The sequence below is a fragment of the Lissotriton vulgaris genome, chromosome 3_1 (assembly GCF_964263255.1).
Source record: "Lissotriton vulgaris chromosome 3_1, aLisVul1.2, whole genome shotgun sequence".
NCBI classification, from domain to species: Eukaryota; Metazoa; Chordata; class Amphibia; order Caudata; family Salamandridae; genus Lissotriton; species Lissotriton vulgaris.
In genome coordinates this window covers 1,447,638,790-1,447,648,622 of record NC_141689.1, presented here as the reverse complement: position 1 = coordinate 1,447,648,622, position 9,833 = coordinate 1,447,638,790, and positions in this window count along the sequence as shown.

The following is a 9,833-nucleotide window of genomic DNA, read 5'->3' as shown; positions in this document are numbered from 1 at the left end:
TGTGTCACATTAAAAATATATAGCACTCCAACAAAGTAGTATGATTATAACACTTTAATAACTTATAAATATATACAACGCTCCAACAAAGTAAACACGTTAAAAAAAAACATTTTAAACAAAGCAACAATGGGCTGCTGTGAGGTGGCGTCAATATTGGTCCTTTGTGCGAATAGGCCGAAGGCAGCACAACGCGCCGAGATTCGGACAGCACCCAGGTGATGTCCAGTAAGTTGTCGCACTGGTCATGGCATCCTACAATGCTGCGCCGAAAAATGGCGTGGGGCGCCCCGGGGGGGGGGGGGAGGCGGAACGAATGGGCCTCCCCAGCTGGAGGCTCCTCTGCTGCAGTGGGGCACCCCTTTACCATTTCAGTCGCCATTCTGCTGTTTACCGCCCACTTTTGCTGCACTCTGCCTCATCCGCCATTCAGCTGAGTTGCGCCCGCTCTTGCAGCTACAGCGTCTCGCCCACCATCCAGCTGAGTTGTGCCCGCTCTTGCGGCTACAGCGTCTCGCCCACCATCCAGCTGAATTGCGCCCACTCTTCCGGTGCAGCGATAGGCGGCTGCCACAGGACTCTTAAAATGGCGGCCGGCTCTTCGGATTTGGGCCTGGTCCACTAAAATGGCTCTGGGACACATTTGAACTCGGACATTTGCCTGCTAGGGCTTGGGCCCCATTCCCGAAAGCGTCCCCTCAGCCTTGAAGATTCTACAAAAGTCATCGGGCCCCCGACTCCCGCAGGCTTCCGGTGGGGAGCGGCTGTCATTATTTCTCGCGGAATGGCCACGACGGAGCCACGAGATGGTGATGCTCTCATGCTGACGCCAGCTTCAGTCTAAAACATCCAGAAACACTGTAGACTACCAATTCGATCAGTTCCGGTGGAGCCCCAACGTGACCCGGTAGAGAAGAACTTGCCCTCCCCTCTTTGACTGATGGTTCTTATAGCCTGTCCCTTCTGTTGTCATTTAACAGAACTTTTTGGACTGCTGAAAGGGGTTGTGTTCCGACCGCTGGTTGGTGGAGACATTTTTACTATATTCTGGACTTGCGTTGTCGCGTAATGCGTCATATGACGCGCCGCGTTAGCGCACCCGGAAGTGCTCCGGTGCGCGAGGCGCAGCTTCCCGGAAACGATACAGAGCGCGGCGCGCAGCGCGTAACGTAAGCAACTTTTCATTGGTTCATTTTACTTTTGTTATTCTAATGATGAAAGGCTTGGTCATATGACCTAAAAATAACACTTTTCATTGCTTTCGAACATTTTTTTTTCCCAAATGATGAAAGCCCCACCTTTTTTTTTCTCACTCTGACTTGTAAAGCAAAGGACCCAGATGCATTTACAGTTTATCACTAACAATGTTCCAGGCTAATGTATTTTCCCGGGAAATTTACAACTATCCTGCCTTTAAAATATTCCTATTTCGAGAAAAAGGGCGTTTCTTCGTCCCATGAGGGAGCCGTTGAACAAAAGAGGCTCGGCCTGCTGTCTTAGTCGCTGATAGGCATGAATATCGGATTCTTATCGATCACTTTATGTTGCAGGAGTGGAAAACACAACAGCCCTTGACCATTTATGTTTACTGCGTTCCTGCGTATTATACCTTTTAACCTTCATGTAATCAGGCTGCTTTATTTTACTTGCCTTTTACTGATTCGAAAACAGTGGCTATTATTCAAAACTTTACCAATCTAGGTACTACTACTATGTTTTGTTTTAAAAACCTTTATTGTGAAAATGTCAGTATACAAATACGGGCCTATAACCACGTGGGCCGGCCACGGAGCAAACTGGAATCGTATATGATGAGGGGACATTTACACTGTAGAAGAACGTAACGGGCGACCCATTAGGTTGCAAGAACTAAGGTGTCTAACAGTTGCGGAATCGGTGGACGTACATTTTATAATTAAAGTACGACAGGGCCAGTTACAATAAAATTATCTAGATGTACATTTGCGGGCAAGTACCATGGGTGACGTTAATTCGAACTTTCAATAGTACAGTAATCAATAACACATCAGAACTTAATATCAATAGGGATGTCTAAATGTTCAATCAGTATTCGTCCCCACCCGCCATGTGCTTCAAAACTGCATACGTATCTCGTGATATCAAGGTTGGGAGTTTCGAGTCCCATTTATACCGGCGCCATTTTGGGCAAGGCCGGGCAGGTCCAGGATATAGTCAAAATGTCTCCACCAACCAGCGGTCGGACCAAAACCTCTTTTGGCAGTCCAAAAAGGTTCTGTTAAATGACAACAGAAGAGATAGGCAACAAGAACAATCAGTCAAAAGAGGGGACGCTTTCGTGAATGGGGCCCATGCCCTAGCAGGCAAGCGTCCGAGTTCCAAGGTGTCCCAGGGCCATTTTAGTGGACCAGGCCCAAATCCAAAGAGCCGGACGCCATTTTGAGAGTCTTGTTGCAGCCGCCTTTTGCTGCACCGCAAGAGTAAGCGCAATTCAGCTGGATGGTGGGCGAGACGCTGTAGCCACAAGAGCGGGCGCAACTCAGCTGAATGGCGACTGAAACGTTAAGGGGCACCCCACTGCAGCAGAGGAGCCTCCACCTGGGGAGGAGGGAGAGGCCCGTTTGCGCCGCCTCCCCCCCCTCCCGGGCACCCCATGCCGTCTTTCGGCGCAGCATTGTAGGATGGCCACAGCAGTGAAACTTGCTGGACACCACCTCGGTGCCATCCGGATCTCGGCGCTTTTGCTGCCTTCGGCGTACTGTAGCAGCAAGAGTGACCGCAACTCAGCTGGACACGCCGTCTTTTGGCGCAGCATTGTAGGATGGCCAGACCAGTGCAGAAACTTGCTGGACACCACCTCAGTGCCATCCGGATCTCGGCGCGTTGTGCTGCCTTCGGCCTACTGTAGCAGCAAGTGCGGGCGCAACTCAAGTGGACGGCGAGTGAAACGGTAAGAGGCGCCGCACTGCAGATGAGGTGCCTCCACCTGGGGAGGCGGGAGAGGCCAGTTTGCACCGTCTCCCCCCCCCGGGAACCCCACACCGACTTTCGGCGCAGCATTGTAGGATGGCCACACCACTGCAACTTGCTGGACACCACCTCGGTGCCATCCGGATCTCGGCGCGTTGTGCTGCCTTCGGCCTATTCGCACATCGGTCCGCTACTGACGCCGCCTCACAGGCCAACGGATTTTGTAGGCTTTTTATAGCCCAAAGCCGCATAACAGGTCATGTGACTTGTTTATAAAACTTTTCATTGGTTCATTTTACTTTTTGTTTCCTATTGATGGAAGGCTTGATCATATGACCTAAAAATAACACTTTTCATTGGATTGAAACATTTTTTTTTCCCAAACGATGAAAGCCCCACCTTTTTTTTCTCACTCGGCAATCCAAAAAGGTTCCGTTAGATAACAACAGAGGGGACAGGTAACAAGAACCATCAGTCAAAAGAGGGGAGGGCAAGTTTTTCCCTACCGGGTCACGTTGGGGCTCGACCGGAAGTCATCGAATTGGTAGTCTACAGTGTTTCTGGATGTTTCAGACTGAAGCTGGAGTCAGCATGAGAGCATCACCATCACATCCAGGACTTATGCCATTTGTGCAAGGCAGTGACATCGAAGCATCTCAGGGACCAAGTAACATACCATATGCAGAGTCCTTCCTACAACCTCTACCTTCCTTCTAACCTAGTTATTGTTCTTTCACTCCCACTCCAGGCTTTTAGTCTGTGGATGGAAAACCATGAACCTACACTCACCTATGAAAATCTTACTATTGATGGTTTATTTTGAGCCCAAAATACAAAGGCTTGTTTGGATCGATGTTGCAGCAGGCTGCCATGTAAATAGTTATTTAATAAAACGTTTTACCCTGTTACTTTGCTGGTGTGTTGTATATATTTATAATATTTGCATAGTGTTTGTCGTTATTTGGGTGGGGTGGGCGGCGGAGCCGAGCTGTCTTGCAGCTATCATGGTGTCGAGCTCAGTTCCTCTCACTAGTTTCGTATTTGTCATGAGGGGTTGTTCATAATGTTTCTATTTTAGCGAGGTCAAAAAGAGATCCCATTAGTGGCCTACTGATTTTGCTTGATTCCTTTTGTTTTTTTAATGATTTTTCACTATCTGCAAAGACTAAACAGAGTATTGCGACTCTGTGCTTGTTTGTAAATAGAGAATGAACCAAAGAGAACCAATTCCAAAACAATAAATGCTAGGATAACAATCAATCAAATGGAGAGGGAAGCAGGCACGACGGATTACGACGGGGGCAAAGGCCTGTGTTACCTACCCTTCACTATCTGCAAAGAGAGAATACTCCTAAAAGAAAAGAGGAGGGGGGGGCAGCGTTCAAAACACATCAGCGTGCATAAATACGAAAATGTTTTTACCTACCACGTACTTGACATTTTACAGCTTTTGATATTTGCTATTAAAAAACCATTGAAATTCACTGAAAAAACCATAGGTTATAGACCATATATAGTTAGGAATTAGCATTTACAAAACCTTAAAAATTCACTGAAAAAACCATAGGTTTTAGACCTTATATAGTTAGGGATTAGCATTTACAAAACCTTAATTTACTCGCACAAAACCATTGAAATTCGCATATATAGTTAGTTGCACTAACTATATATCGCGCACCCGCAATCCACTGCTGATGATGTCACATATTACATCATTCATGACATGGTCAGTGACATCACTGATGACATCACTGATGACATCTCAAATGACATCTCTGATGACATCACTGATGACAACATCCAGTGACTGTATGTTTCTGTAAAGTTAAAATATGTCTTACATATTGAAGAATGAGTGGATGTATAAGTGTCTGGATGAAGGATTTAGTAGGTGCATGACTGACTGTGTGAGTGAGTGATTAAATGTGTCTCACTGAGTGCATGGGTTAGTGACTAAACTGCCTTAATGTGTGCATCATTATGTCTGTTGTTTTGTAAACTGCTGCATGTGTTGATCAGTAGCTATATGAGTAACTATATGGGTTATTGATTGGTTGCCCAAGTATTTGTATGGGAGACTGAGTGTATGTGTGGGTGGCTGGGAGGTATATGACTCTGTGCATAGATGTGTGAGCAGTTGATTCACTAGATGTATGGGTTCAAAAGTGCATGTGGAAACAGCTGTATGGGCGGTTGACTGTGTGCATGAATGTATTGGTGAGTGAATGGATATCTCAGTGCTACATGTCAAAGTAGGTACATATGTAAAACACAGTACATGTGAGAGTTGACATACATAAATAACTGTGCATAAGAGCCAGTGAATGTGTGAGTGACTGTATGGATCATTGTGAACTTGTATCAGGGATTGTATAAGAGAGTAAATACGTGTTAGTATATGTTTGAATAAGTAAGGTGTGTATAACTGTATAGTTGAGGAAATGGAGGTGTGATTGATTCTTTGCATGACTGACTAGGTGTGTGAGTAACTCCATGGATGAGTGACAGTCTGCGAGTGTCTGTTTACACTGAGTGTATCTAAGGTTATATCAGAGTCTGAAGAGGTTCATCGTATAATCACATGAATGATGTCATCAGTGATGTGATCAGTAATGTCAAATGAGATGTCATCAGTAATGTCATCATTGATGTCATTTGAGATGTCATCAGTGATGTCATTTGAGATGTCATCAGTGATGTCATTTGAGATGTCATCAGTGATGTCATCAGTGATGTCACTGACCATGTCATGAATGATGTAATATGTGACATCATCAGCAGTGGATTGCGGGTGCGCGATATATAGTTAGTGCAACTAACTATATATGCGAATTTCAATGGTTTTGTGCGAGTAAATTAAGGTTTTGTAAATGCTAATCCCTAACTATATAAGGTCTAAAACCTATGTTTTTTTCAGTGAATTTTCAAGGTTTTGTAAATGCTAATTCCTAACTATATATGGTCTATAACCTATGGTTTTTTCAGTGAATATATCTATATATATATATATTAATGAGGCACCTTGCTTAAAATCCTCAACATTCTCCTGATGCATTTCAGCTTCTATCCAGCCTTGTTCACAGGTGAGCCATTATTGGGATTTGCAGCATAACATCACGTTTATATACGCCCAGTGAGACCACAGAATCACACGGTAGACTCAAAATACTACTGTCCCCAAAATGCACCTGAATAGTAATGTCTGTTTTTTCGCTGTACCAAAGTTCGTTTCCAACATTACATTTGGGGACACTGCAGTCTTTGCAGTCCTGTTCCAGACTATATTCATGGTGCTGTAAAATTAGCTCATAACATATGCCTTGTTGCCTCAAAGTGACCATCTCTGTAACGCCTGATTAACGAAGTCCCCGTGAAAGACGAACTGTCATTTCACTTTTCCCTTGCCTCAGTATCACCTCCAAATTAATAGTCGGTGCTATCCCGTTCCTCTTTAATCATGGTGTAGTGCGGGTGGGTTAGGTTTCCTCAATTCAAACATCCATCAATACAACAAACTCCGCCGGGAAGCCTTCAACTTCTCAGGGCGGCCTTTGTGTACAGGGACAGAGTACCCTGTGTACATCCAGCAGCAACTTCTTTATACTTCCACAAAGGAGAACACAGCACACCAGACTTCGTGGATATCAAGCGTTTTAATTCATGAGGTAGCTTGCTTAAAATCTTCAACATTCTCCTGGCACGTTTCGGCTTGCATCAAGCCTTGTTCATAGGTGAGCCATTAATGGGAGTTGCAGCGTAACATCACGTTTATAACTTGCGCCCCTCAATGCACTGCTTATAGCCTCACATATTACATCACTCATGACATGGTCAGTGACATCACTGATTACATCATTGATGACATCTACGCCTGGGCAGAGCTCTCAGAGTTTTACCCTGTGGAATCCCACAGAGTTGCCCAAAAACTCAGCAAATTTCCGTGGAGTTCCATGAGCAGGCAGAGTATGAATGTGGTATTTGCAGCCGGCCAGTAGGAGGCCACAACCGAGAGGAGGGTCCATGGTGCAAAGTCATGGCAAAATGGTGGCAGCTGCCCCAAACAAAGGAAGGCATGTCAGTGAGTGCTACTACTAACTCCCCCTCCCGCATACGCAATTAGAGAAGGCAAGGCTGCAGGGTGCGAAAAGGGTCTGACCCCTGTAGGCATAGCGTGCAAAAAGGAGCACACCTCGTTTGAGGAGCTAGCTACTTAGTACTTTCAAACGGCTCAATGGGACAGATTAAGCCATGGTCAAGATCTCTCAGCAGATATTGCAGCCATTTGCTTATTTCCAGACATCTAAATTTTCTGCTCATAGTTGCATCTTACCTACTTCAGAGTCAGACCCATCTCCCCTTACCTCCAAAAAATTAAAGCACGTCAGCAGCATGACACTGTCCTTCGTTACCCTTGCTTTCTGCTTCTCCTTTGCAGACATGAAACCCCTTCTTTTGGCTGGCCTTTCCATCAGCTGTGCCCAGGGCTTCAGACTGGCTGAGTCAGAGAGATACTCTGGCCAGCTGTATTCTTTGTGCAGAATATTCCCGACAGTCACCGACGGCATGTGCTTCATCCAGCTTTTCACATCCACTTGCAGCAAAAGAAGACATACCAGGCATCATCTCCTTTCAGCTCTGAGCTGCTCCGTGGTAGTTGGCAGAAGGGAACACAGTGATCACAGCTCCGAGTCCATCATCATACCCCTTCTGGCACAAGCACTGCCAGGGGTCAGCGGGGGCAAATGCATGCTCCAGCGGCAACTACTTCTGCCTCGACAACCACAACAAGCATTTTTGCTGTTTCTGCTGCAATTTCCTTTTTTTTAAAGTGCTTTTTGACCCTGTCAGTGTAACAGGGAAAACCAGCACCACAGCTAGGGGGCCAGGGTATTCCTACAGGCCCTCTTCTATTTTTTTTTAATGAAGCCAAGTCCCAAGATGGTTGGCAACACTTCCTGATTGAAGAGTTCGCAGCCAATCAAGTTTTTGCATGTGTACTGTTGGATCCTTGGAGGATCTGCGACCCTAGATATCCAAAATTGGCTTTCCTGTAATATCTTGAACATTACTGAATGGATTGACAACAAATAACAAAAAGCTTTTTTGTCTGGACCAAAAACTAGCTTTTGGTCAAATATGGTGTAATTCCATACAGCGGTTCGGGCTGTAGTCATGTTCAAAATTCCTATGAGAATTAACATGGTCAATGCACATTTTATGATCCCCCCTTTTTCTCAGCCCACATTTGACAGTTCCCCCAAAAACCACCCATGCACAACTAGAATAACAGCACATTTGTTGGGGGGAAATGTCATGAAGATCCATCTAATGGCACCAAAGATATAGGCAAGAGAATTTTTTTTAGAAAGGTAGCACTTGGTCCAGAAAGAAACCTTTTTGTGAATTGGTGTAATTTCGTTCAGTAGTTTGGGAGATATTAAAGAAAAAACAAATGTGTGTTTCTAGGGAAGCAAAGGGACTGCAAACCCTCCTGATCTCATGCTGAGATCCGATTGGCTGGCAACACGTCAACCAGGAAGTGTTGGCAGCCATTTTGTGACTTTGCTTCAGCCAAGTCACAAAAAAAGTAAAAAATAAGGAAAAGGGGGCAGGAATGCCCAGATCCACTATCCCTGGTCCTTTTTAAAAAAATGTGTGTGGCAATACGGCTCCCATGCCCTTTTTAAAAAAAGCCCCCAGATGGGCCAGGTCCCAGGGCATTTAAAAAAAATGGAGGGGGTGCACATGGTCCCTCTCCTGAGACTCTTTGAGCCCCAGGGACCTCCAGGTCCCCAGGGCTTCATGTAGATATTAGAGGGGGGATGTGCGGACCCCACCTCCATGGGCTTTTTTGAGCCCCGGGGACCACCACCTCCCCAGGACTTAATTTGTATAACTTGAGGGGTGACCCACCTTCTGGGGCTGGCACAAGTCACGGGGACAACTACCTTCCTGGGGCAAAAAGCAAGCGTTTAAAGGTAGAACTGTGTGAACTACCACATCACCTGGGTCAACATAATATTCTGAAATAAGAGGAGAACCTCACGGCCCCTCTCCTGGCTCAAGTACAGCCCTGTGTACCTCCACTTTCCCGGGGCTGGCCCATGTAATTAAAGAAGGGGGCCATGCAGACACCTCCTGGAGCCACTAATGGCCTGGGGCCCGCCACCCCCCAAGACCAGCTCCTACTATCTCCTGAGGTGCCCACCTTCCAGAGATAGCTGTTTGCTCTCACTTGGCAGGGGCTTTGACAGCTCCCGCCATGTCAGAGCGAACGCAAAATACGCTCCCAGCAAGTGGGAGATATCAATCTGCTCCCGCTTGTTGGGAGCTGTGGGTTTGTGTGTTTCTCTGCCCGCTGTCAAGCAGGCAGTGAAACAGATGAAAGGATTGCTCCCACATGCAGGGAGATGCATATTTAGCAGCTCCTTGTGTGTGCAAGCAATTCTGAGGCAGGGATCCAGCAGGGACCGCAGGGGCATTCTGGCTCCCCCATGGTCCCCAACACTTGAGACTGAGTACTCTTGGTGGGGTCAGAGCACCTAGCATAAGGAGGCCGGGCCCCAGGGAATAGGGTTCCCGGGGCTTAAATTGGCCTGGGAAGAGGACACACACCCCCCTGCCCCCATTGTTTTTTTGCCCAGGGAAAGAGGTCTCTGTGGCTGTTCTGGCCCTGATGCTCATTTTACAGAAATGAAACCTCAATAGGAAGCAATTAGAACTTATAAAAATTGCACATCAACTAGTTGAAGCTCCCCTTCTGTAAAGGACAAATGATCCTAACTCTTGGGCTTGGCAAAGGTAAAGCGAGTGTGCTTTCTCTGCAATTCCATATTGAAAGACGATCTGAAATGCTTCATGGTGGTGAATGTATCATTGATCTA